The 17,166-nt window shown below is 39.9% G+C and overlaps 1 non-coding gene across 1 annotated transcript; it reads left to right on the forward strand.

Moving 5' to 3' along the window:
* Positions 1–14,973: 14,973 nt before the first annotated feature.
* On the forward strand, positions 14,974–15,080 carry LOC147944224 (small nucleolar RNA R71). Its single transcript, XR_015558631.1, has one exon. It is a non-coding gene; the product is annotated as a small nucleolar RNA R71 (small nucleolar RNA).
* Positions 15,081–17,166: the final 2,086 nt, after the last annotated feature.

Raw genomic sequence — 17,166 nt, forward strand, 5'->3', positions numbered from 1 at the left:
GCCTCCTTTCCATCTTTCACCCTAGCTAGGATCCCTTATGCGTCAAGCTTCGATCTTAGCGATCTTTAGTTTTGTAAATTTCTTTTGTGAATTCTTTTCTTCCGGTTTAGCCAACTAAACTTGGAGTTCTCTTCTAGTTTAGTTTTTAGTTGACAAAAAATAAAGTATTTTCTCATTGTAAAAACCCCTAAAAATAGAAAAAGTAACTTTTTTCTCAACTGCAAATATAATTTTAAACTCTACGAATTGTTAATATTTGGATCTAACATAAATCGTTTGATCAGTTCATATAATAAAAATAGAAAATAATATCTTATCCCTACAAAAAGATGTATTTAATAATAGTAAAAGAACCTAATTTATGTTATTAATAACCAATACAACATACTTGATTCAATATCATTTAAAATAACTGATGTCATAAATAGTTATTTGGCATCCACTAAATCAAACTGAGTCTAATTTTTCTGGAATTTTATTGGATACTAAATTGATATCAATTTATTTTAATTTGCATTGAATAAACGAAAAATATCATATAAAATAAACATTGGCATCAATTTTTTGAATTATAGACTCTTTACATATTTCATTTTTCCAGGAAAGTCTCACATCCCAAAAATGTTGAGAGGAGAAAATTACTCCTCTATAAAACAAAGCATTTTAGAGTAAGTTTATAAATGAGTTAGATTAAGAAAAAAAACATCTTATTATATAAAGTACGGTTTCAAAAGTTACTAATTCATAAGATCGCGACATATGTTAAAATTTTATTATGACATGTGTCAAAATCTTATTATGTTGTAGATTATTTAAATAATAAGATTATTAAAATAATAATAAAAATTTATAATTCAAAAACAGAAAAGAAATTATACATATAATTTTACAATAAAGATAAACGTAGCTATCTTAAAAGGAAAAAAAGTTAGCCATTAACAAAATTTTGACATGTGTTAAAGTTAATATTTAATAGGAGAGATTTGAAATTTCAACAAGAAACAAAATATTTTGTTTTAAGAAATATTAATAATGTAAAAAATAATAATCATAAAATTACAATAATTAAAGGTTTTTTAAAAACAAATAATTATAAGAAGATTATATATATATATATATTTCATAAATTTTGAAATTATAACAATGTTTATTTATTTTTAATTTTAAGTTATTAGTTCTACAAAAACAATAGAAAAGGGATTACGAAAAATATACATTTAACTATTACAGTAGAACCTCCATAAATTAATACTCTTTAAATAAATACTCGCTATAAATTAATAAATTCTTTCGGTCCCGAGTTGGGCCATTGTAAAAAATGACACATTTCGATAAAGTAATAAGATAATAATTTTTTTTGGAAATTCTATATAAAAATATGGTCCCATCAAGATCATAAATTAATAATCAAATAAACGAATATATATATAAGAAAATCTAGTGAGATATAACTATATTGTTGTTTGCCTAACTAAAATAATCTAGTGAAATATGAATCTATTGTTGTTTGTATATTTTTGTATTTGTATTCTTGTTGGAGCTCATCTCTAATCTTTTTCATTGTTATCTTCTCAAATCGCATCCACAAATAATGGAGAGTCCAAGATGCGATAATTGCTTCTTTAGTAACTGGTTCTAAAAGTACCACAATATCTTCTTCGACTTTATCATTACCATGAAGCAATGTTTTTAAAACCGGACCGGTAACTGAACCGGGAAAGCTTCTGGGTCATGAGTCAATATGGTTCGACCGGAGTCGACCGGGTTCAATTGATTTTGATGATATTTTTACAAATAATAGGTATGAATAGGTTTTCTATTTTTTTTTCAATGATTATAACTGTGATATAATTGGATATGCCAAATAAAATACTTCAATAACCATAATGTTTTTAAAAAACCTTAAAAAGTAAGAAACTCGAAGTGTAACAAACTCAAAGTGTAACCAGTACTAATAAAATATTTTAGAAATTCAAATTTAAAAACAATAAGAGAATAAGAGTGTAGAACATCCAATCTTCATTCTCTAAGAAACCCTACTATTGCTAATTTACTAAGAAGAAAACTAGAAAAGATAATTAATTAAATTAATTGCACTCATTTTTACAAAAAAAAATAGAATCCGGTTTTATCCGGTTTAATGGTTCACCCGTTTGTGGTTTTTTGGCGGGTTGATATGGTTTTTTACCGGTTCAATTTCTTTTGGGTTTTGATATTAACCCAACCCGGACATGTTGCCGGTTCGCGGGTTAACGTGGTTCGACCGCCGGTCCGGTCCGGTTTTGAAAATATTGCCATGAAGGATAATAGTAGCAATTTTTTAAAACTCTAAACTTCTAACATTTATCATTTTTACCTAGATAATCTAGTAAAGAATTGACATTCATCATTTTACGATAGACAAGATTATAAATTAAAAAAATTCTTTCAAAATGTGAATGATAACAAAAGTATCTTATTTGTAATAGAAAATTTTCAAAATTATGAAAATGAAAAAATCTATTCATAAATTAATATTTTATTAATTTATCGATAAATTAATAATTATTAATTTATCGATAAATTAAAACATCTATAAATTAATAAAATTTCATGGTCCCGATATTATTAATTTATAGAGGTTTTACTGTAATTCTAAATTTTGTAAATACTCATTTCTATATAAGCATAGATCATCTTATATTTTTCATCTAACAAAATAATTTATTCAAAAACACTGTTTTCAACTTTGTTTTATTGGTAAAAACATTTTCATGGGAAAGTAAGTTTTTCTCTTTCTTTTATACCAAAATTTTCTCCTACTTTCTCCTTTTATTTATACCAAAATTTTCTCATACTTTCTCATTTTTCAGTTTGGAATAGGTAAAATTAATATATTGACCAAAAAAAGATTGATATATGCGTCTTCTTTTTTAGATTGTTTTATTTAATTTATATTTTCATCTTTGAATTACTTGGGATTCATATATTATCATGCTTATAATTTTTTATATTATTTCTTTAATTGTGTCAAATTAATTTTCTTCTAATTTCTACCTTGATTGGTTGGTCATAGACACTTTTTTTTTGTGCAAACATAATTATTACCATTCATTCAAATCCCAAAAGGAGATTTCGAGTAGAAGCTCATCAACCAAATAGCTGGATAAAACAGATTAATAAATACAAGCTTACACCAAACATAGATAGATAGATTGGAAATATATAAATCGTTGTTGAAAGATCCATAAGAGCTCGGAGACTGTGACACCCTGGCTTACAGAAAGGTTTAAAAGAATTGATTTGGCCACCTATGTCACCAAAGTGCACTTATATTTTCGGTCAAGGGTCCTGAGAGAACTCCAGAGTTAAGCGTGCTTGAATTGGAGTAGTTTCAGGATGAGTGACCTTCTGAGAAGTGATTTTAGGAACTGCACGAGTAAGGACAAAACACAGGGAAATATCATCTGGTGATTTATAGGGTCGGTAAAGTATTTAAAGCCTCCCAGATGTAACAAACCGGCCGTCGGATATGGATGGCCCCACCGGTCGGGAGTAGACGTGGGGCCCACTAAGGAAGGTGGCTGTCAGGGCGTTAGAAAGACAGAGGCTACATCATGGTATGTCAAAGAAGCTTCCACGAATACATTGAGAAATTTAACATTAGTTAATATCAAAAGATTTTGTGACGTTAGAAAATGATCTTTAGTTTCTTTGGTTGTCGGAGAAAACCATTTTGAGATAAGTAAAAGATGTGAACATGTTCTCTCCACATAGGAGTAGTGCAGAGCCGATGCTCTCTCTATGGTGGAGGAGGTTGGTCGCAAGGTTATCTCCCCAAGGAAAGAAGGTAGAGGTGGTTGGACGCATTGTTATCTCTATAAGGGAAGAAGGCGGAGCCAAGGTTCTCTCCATGGTAGATGAGGTTGGACGCAAGGTTCTCTCCATAGTAGATGAGGTTGGCCAGAAAGTTCTATCCGTAAGAGAGGGAGGAGGGAGGAGGGCGGAGCCGAAATTATCCCCATGGTTGGTCATACACTATTGTGATGATACATCATTGATTAGTATACTTTTTTTTAACAATAATTGATTAGTATACTATATAATTAATTTTTTTTTATTTGAAATGTTTTTTGAGCCAACAATTTTTGTAATTAAAAAAATTATGCAAATGTGAAAGTAAAGAGATATATAATAGTTGGCTTAATGTGTTTATATAGACATTTTTTAGGTGGTGATAACGAATATATTTGTAATATAATATATTTAGGTGTAAAAAATACACTTTTAATGGTAACATACATAAAATTTGTAAATAGATATAAATCAGTGTATTATAGAAAAAAACATTCTAAATTACATACAACAAATTTTAATACAAATTTAATTTTATTTACAAAATTTTAAACCCGTACATCGGGCGGATCCTTATCTAGTTATCAATACTAGTAAGTATTTTAACATATTTCTTTTAATGTACTAACATATTATTTTATAATTAATAACATTTTAAATAAATAAAAATATCCTTATAAAATAACTAATTTTAGCATTACTTGTTTACGTAATGCAATTTTAATATGAATTATAAAAACATGATACAAGCACCATTAACTGCAGCAAAATTAAGATCACCTGTTTTTTTTTGCAAACGACGCATGTTAACATCAATAATCGATTCATCAAATAATCAAAATTAGTTTAATATCACTTATCATCTCGATTAGTTTGAAACTTATTTATTTTGCAAAATTAAGATCACCTCTTTTTTATTGCAACTTATTTTCATTATTTGCATCACCACTTTTAGAGTCACATTTATAAGTGATATAAAACTAATTTGTATCAATTATAATTGATTCAAATATACAAAATAAGCGACATATTTGGCTAAATGAATACATACATAAATACATTTACATGGTAGATAAGCATAGAAAGAACTCTCTATATTAATACTCAAGAAAATTTCATAGATTTCATTAACACTCGAAAAATAATTATATACATAGCGTATATAATTTTTTATAAATTAATAAAATATCATAATCTTGATATTATAAATTTATAAAGGTTTTACTTTAGATGATTAGTATTAAATTGAAAGATATCATGTTTTAGTTAAACCATATTAAATACTATATTTTAGCACATCACACAGATACAAAACCAAACTGTCGAATTAGTTGAGTTATATGATGCTGGAAAATCCCCGAGTAAGCTTCTCCCAAACTTGAGACGAGAAGCTACACAAGAGAAAAACATATTTTTCTGAGACTGCATTTGTATTCAGGACTTATTATATAAGGTTGCGACTTGCGAGTCTAATATTGAGAGCACTGACATGAGGTGAAGAAGGGAAAGGCAACATCAACTCTTTAGACGACCCATTTCAGTGATCCGAAGCTGTGATTTGGTTTTGAGAGGGATAACTTTTATAATTTGTAAGAATACAACCATGTACAGTGTGCGTGGGAAAACGCTAATATCACTATGGTTCATTCTCTTTTCTTCTGAAGACTCTAGACATCTTAAGCATTTTTACTTTCTTTTCTTTGTCTAATTTTTTTTAATTTCATGCCCAGAACCAATTATTCTTTTTACTTTGCTCACCCCAAATCCTTTACTAGACGTGTAAACTTTGAAAACACATCCCCTTCCTTAAGACTTTCTACCCTTTACTTTTCTGCACACATCCATACCCAATACCCAATATCAAGTTCTCACCTAGTCCTACTAGTCCGGATAACGCGAACTAGAACTACACAGGATCCTACTCTTGTCGGTTAGAACCTAACACTTTCTAGCAAGCTCAACTCGGAAAAGGCCTGACACTCAAGAATACGATTGGCTTGAAAGATGGTTGGTTAAGGGTGCGGGAAACTGTTCCAAAAATGGGAATCAGCTACTTGGATTGACAAGGATGGTAAAAAATGTGAAAGACAATCCAAGTATGTATATGGTATCCATGAGTTCAGCTTCAATGCATAACAAGATAATTGCAAGTCAGGTTTAGGTTCAGATAGATAGGAAATGACGTCAATTCAAAACATGCTTCAATCTTACATTTTCAAGTTCAATCAACAAGCATCAAAGAACTAATAACAAGGGCCTTGATCCTATCCTATTGAATCCAACATGCTAACAAGGTTCAATCATCATCAACCCATATGCTAAATGCAACAACCCTACATGCACAACACTAGACTCAATCCTAAAATGCAAATGCAAACTACATGAACACTCTGTTTTTGTGGAAATTTTCGAATTTTTTTCAATTTTTTTTTTTGGTTTTTCTATGCAAATAAATGGATGCTATCTCAAACATGATATGATGCAAAAAATTGAAATAAGAATCACAGAACACAACGTCAGATACATCATCCCAAACCCTCCCCCAAACTTAAATTACACAGTCTCCTGTGTAAGAAAAATTTGTAGGTGGATTTAAGAATCTCAACAGAAACAATGCAGAAATGAAATGGTATATACAATGGAAGGTAGGAGTACCTCAGTAGTAGAAGAAGGAGTCTGAGCTCGCCCAAGGAGTTGGTGCGTGGTACTGGCTCTGTCCTTCACCGTGTTCGGGATCCGCAGGAGTGGTCTCACCGGGTTGGTCGACTTGTTGCTCAACCGCTTGCGTGTTCTGATAAGTGCTCGGCTGCTCGTCGCACTGCATGTCGTCGACTCTGGATTCGCCATGGTCCGAGACTAATACTACCACATCCGTAGGCTGATAATCACCTTGCTGCCCAACTTGTTGCTCAACCTCTTGCTCAGCATGAGCTGCAGAACGACGCGCTGATCGACGACTTGAGGAGGCTCCTGAACCACGCGAACCTTGTCCCCTTCTCTCCCTAGATTCATGTGACGAATGGCGTGAAGGGACGGGTGTAGGCTGATGCTGCTGTGGCACATATGAAGATTGACGCGCTGGAGAGGGATTCGGAGAAGGTGTTCGCGCTAGGTTCGCGGAAGGGCGTGCTGACATTGGTCTGTTACCCTCGGGGAAAGACCTAGGGACAGCGGTTGTAGAAGTCAAGCAGCTAAACATACGCACCAGTTTCTTGACAGTCTTGGAAAGGCTGGTGAGCGCCTTGTCTCTGGCTTTCTCCCATTGTTGAAGCTTGTTGAGGCGGTCATGAGCTGCTTTGACCCCTCTGCTCATTCTCGGTTCGGTGTACTCTTCAAAGTAGAATTGCTCAGGGCGGTACTCAACTGCGTCTTCTTCCATCGGATTGTCTCCTGGTTCTGCGACGTCGACATGTTGCTCTTCCACATCAGAGTGGTATAATGCATCCGCAGGGGGAATGAATTCGACATGCTCACCCCTCAAGATTGTAGTCAGGTCGACGCAAGGGAGGAGTAATCGCGAGGGTCCGACCGCGGGATGCTCAAACTTGTATAGCAATCGTCCATTCCTCAAACCCCAGTCCAAAGTGCGTAGCTGCCGCAAGTTATTTCTGTCTATCCAGCGTGGTGGGTACGGCTCGGATTGTAGAGCAACGCCTGCAGCCTCAAGAAACCAAGTCACTATACCTCCCATACACATTACTCCTAGAGTGCGGTTGCTGGTGAGTCTCGAGACCCAAGTCTTGTATGACATGATGTAGTTGAGAAGGTAGAGCGAAACGGAGGTGTTGGACATATCGCCTTACAGTGCAGTACAATCCATGGAAGTGAACGAGAGTCCTTTAAGTGCCAGATCGATCATCTCAAGCTCGCCATAAGTAACATATCCCTTAATCTCCTTGGCATAAAAGGCATTTGCGACCGCTTTCTGGAAGTAACGCAACACCGGGCTTCTCATTTTCGTCGCCTTTGTTTTTGATGTAGTAAATGTTGGCGTGCTTCCGATCGTTGCCCAGAGAGCAGATATCTCAGTCCTGTCAAACTGCGGCATGGTTCCTGTTCCGCTGGGAAAACCGAAGATCTCTTCGATGGCTTGGAATGTAAGATTGCAGAACTGGTCATGAACGCGGAAGGTAATGTAGCCCAACCCTCCATCAGACATCATGCCTGGCTCATCCGCGTACCAGTGCATCTCCAAGGTAGAAAGGAATTGAATTGTCTCCTCTCTGTATCCACTCTTGGGGTGTTCATAATTCTCTCTAGATGACATCGCCGAAACAAGTATTGAACATCCTCCCCAATCCCTAGTAGCTCCATCGTCTCAGGATGTGGATATCTTGTTCCACTGAACTCGCACTGTTGGAACAGCTCGTAGTACTCCTTGGGAGTCAGCTTCGACTCATATTGTCGTCGTCGTACAGATTTTCGTGGTTCTTGTGCTGGACGCGATGCAGGTTCTTCCTATTCGTAATCACTGCCTTCGTCTCTGGAGAGGGAAACTCGGGCCGGTCTCTTCCCGTGACTCTTGCTCTTGGAGAGCGGTTTGTCTGGTCTGCTTGAACTCGCTGGTTGCTCTGAACCCCCAACAACCTCGTCAACCATGTTTCTCATTTTCATGAAACGCTTCGCCATGGATTCTGGAGATGAACGTTCTCCAGCAACACAACCATATATGCCTCTCTCATCTCGTGTATAAGTTCAGTACTTTTTCTGTTCCTCTGAAACATGTAAACTCAAAGCTAAACGTTAATACGTTAGTGAGCAAATAATAAGAGCAATTAACAACTTTGATATTTAGAATGCTAAGGGAGGAGTGTATCAAACCGCAAAGATAAGTACGGATCACGTCGGTGAATCAAACAAGCTGGATCGAGTGGAACGTACAAAGTCTACGGCTCGAGCGAGAGGGTCGAGTCGGCGTGGGTCGAGCCGTGATGGCACGACTCGATCGAGATTTTGACGGCGAACGGATCGAGTGGAGGTGAGTCTTGGTTCCGGTCTTGACTAAGGCTCCAACGGACAGGTCGGGGTCGGCGACTCGAGCGGGATGTAACGACAAGGGTCGAGTGGACAGTGTGCGACTCGAGCGAGGCGACTCCAGCGATGGTCGAGTGGATGGTGACGGGAGAGACGTGGGTCGACTCGAGCGAGACGGTCCGGCGATGGCGTGACTCGATCAGATGTGGGTTGAGTCGTGATGGCGCGAAGGAGGTGCGGGAGAGTGGAACGACCATATTTCAACAGGGACGACGGTGAGACTTCGTGGAATCAAGTGTGGAGAGAGATATGTGACAGTCGGCGAATGGAAAAGATGACGGCTCGAGCGGCAAAGTTTGGCGGTTGCAAGTCGAGTCGAGCGGTAACGCAGCTGGCCTTGTCGTGAAATCTCGTGATGAACTTGCCGGTCGAGTGAATAGTAGCTCGGGTAAAGTGTGTAGCTTCGCCGTAGCAAACTTATGAAAATGAGCTAGAAGAGAGTGAGTAATTGAGTTTTGGTTGGTGGGTGAGAGGAAAAAGAGAGATGAGAGGTGGTTTAAAAAGAGATGGAGAATTGTGAGGATAGGGATGAAGGAGAGAAATGTCGTGCAAGTGGAGAGAAAAAGAGAGTGGTGGTGGGATGATGTGAGAGGATGAGACATAAAGGATGTTTGTCTTGTGTAGGGGAACAAAGGGTGAGAGGAGGTGAAATGATGGGAACGTGGGTGAGAGGAGAAAATTGATGAAACCAATAATTAAGATTCCTTCTCCATATGGTCTTCTGTTCCCGCATTAAACCAACAGTCTCTCCTTGAACTGCTTCTCCCTTATATATTTTTTTTATCCTCAATCTTTTCTGTTGAACTCATCATACTCGACTTCACTCGAAGCTCACCTTCTAACTGCATTTTTTATTGTTGCTTAGACTCCCTTATATAGATTCCTGAACTCAAGAAAACCAAAAACAAAAATTAAAAACACAAGAATCTTAAAAAATATATATTTACATCGATACCTTTGGGACTTCCTCCCAAGTGAGCTTGTTTACAGTCACTAGCTTGACTTTTCAGCTTTTTAGGCTTTTGGGGGTTCATAGAGGGGCACAGAGATCCCATCTGGTCGGACTTGATCAGCTAAATATTTCTTGACTCTCTGACCATTTACAGTGAATTCACTACCATCCTTGTTCAGAAGAGTGATAGCTCCGAATGGCAGAACTTCCTTGACGTCAAAAGGTCCAGACCACCTAGACTTAAGCTTTCCAGGAAATAACTTAAGTTTGGAGTTGAATAGCAAAACCTGATCCCCAGTCTTAAGCTCCTTGACAACAATTTTCTTGTCATGAAAATTCTTTGTCCTTTCCTTGTAAATCTTGGAACTCTCATAAGCATCAAGTCTTATTTCTTCCAACTCATGGATGTCAAGAGTTCTCTTAGCCTGAGCTGTGTCAATATCCAAGTTCAGCAACTTGATAGCCCAGAGCGTCTTGTACTCAACCTCTACAGGAAGATGACATGCTTTACCATAAACCAGCTGAAATGGTGTTCTGCCTATTGGCGTCTTGAATGTTGTTCTGTATGCCCAGAGAGTCTCGTCCAGCTTCACAGACCAATCTTTCTTCGAAACCCCAACAATTCTTGACAAGATACCTTTAATCTGCTTATTTGAGACTTCTACCTGTCCGCTGGTCTGAGGGTGGTACGCAGTAGACACCTTGTGCTTGACCCCATATTTTCTCAGCATACTCTCAAATACCTTGTTGACGAAGTGAGTTCCACCATCACTAATCACTGCTCTGGGTATCCCGTACCTTGGAAAGATTATACTTTTGAACAGCTTTAGAACTACCTTGTGATCATTGGTAGGACTGGCAATGGCTTCAACCCACTTAGAGACATAATCAACTGCCACCAGAATATAGACATTTCCGTTTGATGGCGGGTTGAAAGGACCCATGAAGTCGATACCCCAAACATCAAAGATCTCAACTTCTAAGATCGGGTTCTGGGGCATCTCGTTCCTCCTTGTGATGTTGCCCATCCTCTGGCAAGCATCACACTTGTTGATGAAACTGTGAGCGTCCTTGAACAAGGTTGGCCACCAGAGACCTGCTTGGAGAACCTTCTGAGCTGTCTTGATTGTGGCGAAGTGACCTCCATAGGTAGAGCCGTGACAGTGCTCAAGCACTCCCTGTACTTCCCCTTCTGCTATGCATCTTCTGAACAGCCCGTCAGAACCTCTCTTGTACAAATAGGGTTCATCCCAGAAGTAGTGGTTGACTTCTCTGAAAAACTTCTTCTTCCTGTAGGGATCCATGTCATCAGGAACTTCTCCACAGACCTTGTAATTCACGAAATCAGCATACCATGGCGCAGTATCCGAAGTGATCGCCATACAGTTGATTTTTAGGTTCTCAACCCCGGCGTCATGCATCTGCTCACAAACTTGGGCGACGAGAAGTTGTTCCTCAGGCATTGAGTCATCTATTGGAACAGCATCCTCAATCCTCATCCTCGACAAGTGGTCTGCAACTCCATTTTCTATTCCTTTCTTGTCAACTATCTCCATGTCAAACTCCTGGAGAAGCAGGATCCATCTCAACAGTCTCGGTTTGGTATCCTTCTTCGAGTAGATGTGTCTCAGAGCAGCATGATCGGTATACACAATGACCTTCGAACCCACAAGATAACTCCTGAATTTCTCGAATGCAAACACAACTGCTAGGAGTTCCTTCTCTGTGGTAGCATACCTTCCCTGGGTCTCGTCCAAGGTGCGACTCGCGTAGTAGATGACATGAAACTTCTTGTCAATACGCTGTCCCAGAACTGCTCCAACTGCGAAGTCTGAAGCATCACACATGATTTCAAAAGGGTGATCCCAATTCGGAGCTTGCACTATGGGTGCTGATACCAAGGCTTCCTTGATCTTGCTGAAGGCTTCCAAACATGCTGCATCAAATTCGAACTTAACCTCCTTGCACAGCAACCTTGTCAAAAGGTCTTGCAATTTTTGAGAAGTCCTTGATGAATCTCCTGTAAAACCCAGCATGTCCCAGAAAACTCCTGATGTCCTTCACTGTCTTAGGCGGTTGAAGCTGAACCATGACCTCAATCTTTGCCTTGTCGACCTCAATTCCCCTTTCAGAAATCTTGTGTCCCAGAACGATCCCTTCTTCAACCATGAAATGGCACTTCTCCCAGTTCAGCACCAGGTTCGTCTCCTCACATCGCGTCAATACCCTGCACAGATTCAACAAACAGGAGGAGAAAGTGGAACCGTATACATAGAAGTCATCCATAAACACTTCCACTGACTCCTCAATTAAATCTGAGAAAATTGAAGTCATGCACCTCTGAAAGGTGGCAGGAGCATTGCACAAACCAAATGGCATGCGTCTGTAGGCGAAAGTGCCATAAGGACAAGTAAATGTTGTCTTTTCCTGGTCATTTGGGTGGATAGGGATTTGGAAGAATCCACTATACCCATCAAGGAAACAATAATAGGGATGACTAGCTAGTCTTTCCAACATTTGATCAATGAAAGGCAGAGGAAAATGATCTTTCCTAGATACAGCATTCAACTTCCTATAATCTATACACATCCTATGTCCTGTGATGGTTCTAGTTGGGATTAACTCATTTTTGTCGTTTTTGATCACAATTATGCCTCCCTTTTTAGGTACACAGTGTACTGGAGATACCCAAGTACTATCAGAGATAGGATAGATAACTCCAGCATCAAGTAGTTTCAAGATTTCTTTCTTAACTACCTCTTTCAGATTATGATTCAATCTTCTTTGGAGTTCAATACTAGCATATGATTCATTTTCAAGATTGATCCTATGGGTGCAAAGACTAGGTGAAATTCCCTTGATGTCATCTAAAGAATAACCAATAGCCTTTCTATACTTTTTAGCTCAGTTACTAGCATCCCCAATTCATCATCACTCAACCTAGCATTTACTATAACAGGATAAGTAGAATTGGTTCCCAGAAAGACGTATCTGAGCCCGAAAGGAAGAGTTTTGAGTTCTACCTTTGGAGCTTTCAGTTCCGACCAGTCGTCAGCACGGGAGTCTGGAATGATCGCGGTCGAGTGAGAGGGGTGCGACTCGATCGAACGGGACAATGGTGTCTCGAGTCGGGTCTTGACGTCGGTCGAACGGCAGATATCACGTTCTAAACTCTCTGTCTCAACTGCACATACCTCCTCTGCGTTAGATATCTGCTCGAATTCCTCTGATCCATCCGTTTCTTTGTGGGAATCTAGCAGATTCTTGTAACAAGTGGTCTCCCCATGCAGAAACCCTTCTTCTCCATCCTTGGTTAGAGCGGTTTTGAGAAGATCTTCTTCAGCTAGTTCCTCCAACAACTCGTCAGCCAATTTATCCATCTCTTCAATGTAGAAGACTTGTCCTCCAATCGTTGGCTTCTTCAAGGTATCCTTGATGTCAAACTTCATAGTGAAGTCGTCGCCCAGATTGAGGTCAATCTTGCCATTTCTGACATCAATGATGGCTCCAGCAGTCGCTAGGAAGGGTCTTCCTAAAATCAGAGGATCTTTAGGTTCTTCATCCATCTCCAGAACCACGAAGTCGGTTGGCACTTCCACGTCTCTGATCCTGACAGGTAAGTCCTCTAAGATACCATGTGGAAGTCTCACTGATCTATCTGCCAGGATGAGGGAGATGTCGCATCCCTTAAACCTTGTGAAACTCAACCTCTTAGCCACAGAGAATGGCATCAGATTCACCGAAGCGCCAAGATCACATAAGCACCTCTCAAAAGACATAGGTCCAATGGAGCAGGGTAGAGTGAATGATCCAAGATCTTTGAGCTTCTTGGGTACAACCTTCTTCTGGATAATTGCACTGCACTCAAGACTTAGTACAACCATGCCTTGAACTTCTTTTGATCTCTCCATCACCAAGTCCTTGAGGAATTTCTGGTAGTGAGGAACAAGTGCGAATGCATCCAGCAATGGCATTCTCAACTCAATCTCCTTGACTTGCTTTTCGAACAAGGCTTTGTACTTCTCAGTAAGCTGCTTCTTGAACCTCACTGGAAAAGGTAGAGGAGGCTTGTACGGTGGAGGGATGAACCTCGCAGGTCTGTCTTCAGGAACAGCAGGCTCCTTAACAGATTCAGGCTCGGATTGCTTCACTGGCTCGACCGGGTCTCTGACTGCTTCGTCTGGGTTCTCCGTCTGAGCGTCATCCTGACCAAAATCCTCCCCAGCTAAATCCTCGATGTCCTCAGTGATGTCTGGAACTCCTTGCCTGGGAGGCAATGTTTTCCCACTTCGCAGCGTGATGGCATTGGCGAACTCCTTGGGGTTCTGAACAGCTTTACCTGGGAATTGGCCAGGCTTTGGGGCAGAAGTAGAAGTCGATTGGCCCTCCATGTACCTTATCTTCGAATTCAGAGTTTCAAATTTGACGTTCAGATCATTGTAGGAACTTTCCATCCTCTGACTAAGGTCAGCGAACTTCTTTGCAGTATCCATGGAACCGCTAGCTTGGCCCTGAAGAATTTGTTGCATCATCTGCTTCATTTCTTGATCTGGGGTTGGTGTAGGCTGAGCTGGTTGAGGGCGGAATCCTGGCGGTGGTCCTGAGGGAGCTTGGTAACCCTGCTGGAACTGTTGTTTTGGAACGAATCCCGGATTATAAGGCACAAAAGGTTTTTGTTGCCCTTGCTGTTGTTGTTGCGGCGGTACACCTGATCTTGTGGATTAGCAACATTGGTACTTCGGTAAGACAAATTGGGGTTCGTCTTGTAGGGGTTGTAACCTTTGTTGTATCCACCCTGATTCTGAACATAGCTGATCTCTTCACTCTGCTCACCCTCCCCATCTGGAACTTGGAAAGGGTCGTCCTCAGAGACAAAGTGGACGTTCCTCTGCTGGCTCAGCAAGATACGGTCAAGCTTCTCGTTGACATTCTTGAGGTCCTTCTTATACTTCTCTTCAGACCCAGCGTCGCCGCGAAATGTGCGGTCATAATCCTCGTTGTAGTTGCCGTCGGACTGAGCGAGATTCTCCACCAGTTGCCAACCTTCATCGACATCCTTGTTCAGGAAGTTACCGTTTGAAGCGGTATCAAGCAGCATACGTATTTTGGGAAGGACACCACGGTAGAGAGTACTCAGTAATGACTCGTTGCTGAAACCATGATGTGGGCACTGGCTGTGGTAACCCTTGAAACGCTCCCATGCTTCACAGAATGATTCTGAGCTCTTCTGAGTGAAGCTGGAAATCTCATTCCTAAGACGTGTTGTTCTAGAGTTGGAGAAAAACTTGGCCAAGAATGCCTTCTTGCAGCCATCCCAGGTGGTGATTGATCCCTTGGGAAGGTTTTTCTCCCACTGATGAGCCTTGTCTCCCAGGGAGAATGGGAAGAGGCGCAACTTGTAACCGTCCTCACTCACGCCGTTGATCTTGGTAAGACTGCACAGACGGTCGAACTCGTCCAAGTGGTCGAGTGGATCCTCCATAGGCAACCCGTGAAACTTGTTGCCTTGGATCATGGTGATCAGACCACTTTTGATCTCGAAGTTGTTGTTCTGCACGGCGGGAGGGACGATTCCAGCACGTTGAGTGTGAGTGTTTGGTGCATCCCCAGCACCAATGTTTCGCGGTACCTGATGTGGTTCATGCTGTTGTTCCATAGTGACGTGTGCGGGATGATCAATGGGTTGACGAGCTTGTCGTGGGCATTGCAACCGGTTGATTTTGTCGATCACAGGAAGGAGATTCTGTTGTCCTCTTGATCTGGTGTGCATGCAAGGTTGCAATCAACAGGTACCTGAGATGCAAAACAAACAAGCAGAAAACCAAATCAAGTCAGTACTCGGAATGATAAGTGTAACAGAACTTGATCTTGCAAAACTTGAAATCTTAAATGTAGCGAAACTATTCCCAAATGGCAACGGCGCCAAATTGATACTAGGATTTTTGTGTGTTTTATCCTAGCAGGTTCAATTAACCTTAAGTGTTGTAGTATTTAAGGTGTCAATCCAAATGGGATGTTGCTAGCAATCAAGATGCAATCAAGGAATCACAAGTCAAGCCAATTCAAAAAGAGTGTTTTTTCTAACAATCCTAGAATGACAAAAATGCAAACGGAAATGTGTTCTGGAACTAGAAACGAGAATGCAAGACAAGAAATGAAAATTAATAAAAACAGAAACGAGTCTAAGCATGAACTAAAAAGCAAGAAACGAAACAATCTCAGGAATGTAATATCAATAAAAAGGATAAAAGTCCTAAGGATGGGAGTAACTGATGTCGGTGGAGTATCCTAGTCTACAGAGTGTTTAACATGCCACAAGCAATCTATCCCTAAACAATGAACACAACTTAGCTAATCCAATCTCTTGGTAAAAGTTACTCAGACTCAACCACTTCCATACCTAGCTCTCGCTAGAGAAACGTGGTCGAGCAGGCATGACAAATAAGTTCATTCACGTCAACAAACATCCTAGACAACTAATCTCTTAGGCTAGGAACGTAAGTCTCTGGCACTAGTTGGTCAGACATTTCATCGAACACCTTTTGGGTGTGGAAATGTCTCGAACCTAGTTCCAATTGATCAGAGAGAAACTAGTAATTCTAACTCTAGTCCAGAAGGGAATCATACAAATCAAGCTCAAACACCCTACATCGTAAGATCCTCCCCCTAATCTATCCCATCCTCAAGAACTAACGCACTACTCAGATCCGGAAATCATCATCAACAATACAAACTCAGAAAACATTGAAACAAGCATTCTTAGATAGGTAAAAATGAGATAAACAAGTTTGTAGAAGAAATCAAATGCAAATACTCAATGTATCAAAAGATATCTGAATACAAAGTCTGGGAACGGTTCTTGGTGGCTAGGGAAACCTTACAAAATAAAAACGAGATAAAAACTAAGATGATCTCCGCCAAGACTTAACAAAACGTATTTATAGTAAAAACATGTAAATCCCTAAAACTTAAAACGACAAGATAAAGTGTCGGTTTGGGAATCTCCTGAAGCGTGTAAGACGGAACGTCTTCCTGACATGTGCGAACGAGTAGTGGCTCGAGTGGGTGATGGTGTTGGCTCGAGTGGAGGAGGATCGAGTCGACGGGCAGCGGCTCGAGCTGGAGGGTCGAGTCGACGGGTGGCGACTCGAGCTGGAGGGTCGAGTCGACGGGTGGCGACTCGAGCTGAATGTATACACTTCCACTAAAACGATTATAACTTTTGAACCACTCCTCCGATTGGCTTGAATAAACAACATTGGAAAGATGACTCAATTCTCTACAACTTTGATGAAGAAGTCGAAAGCTGAATCCCCCGAACGGTGGCTCGAAGGACGACTCGAACG

This window comes from Camelina sativa, chromosome 5 (assembly GCF_030686135.1).
Source record: "Camelina sativa cultivar CO46 ecotype springtype chromosome 5, ASM3068613v1".
NCBI lineage: Eukaryota > Viridiplantae > Streptophyta > Magnoliopsida > Brassicales > Brassicaceae > Camelina > Camelina sativa.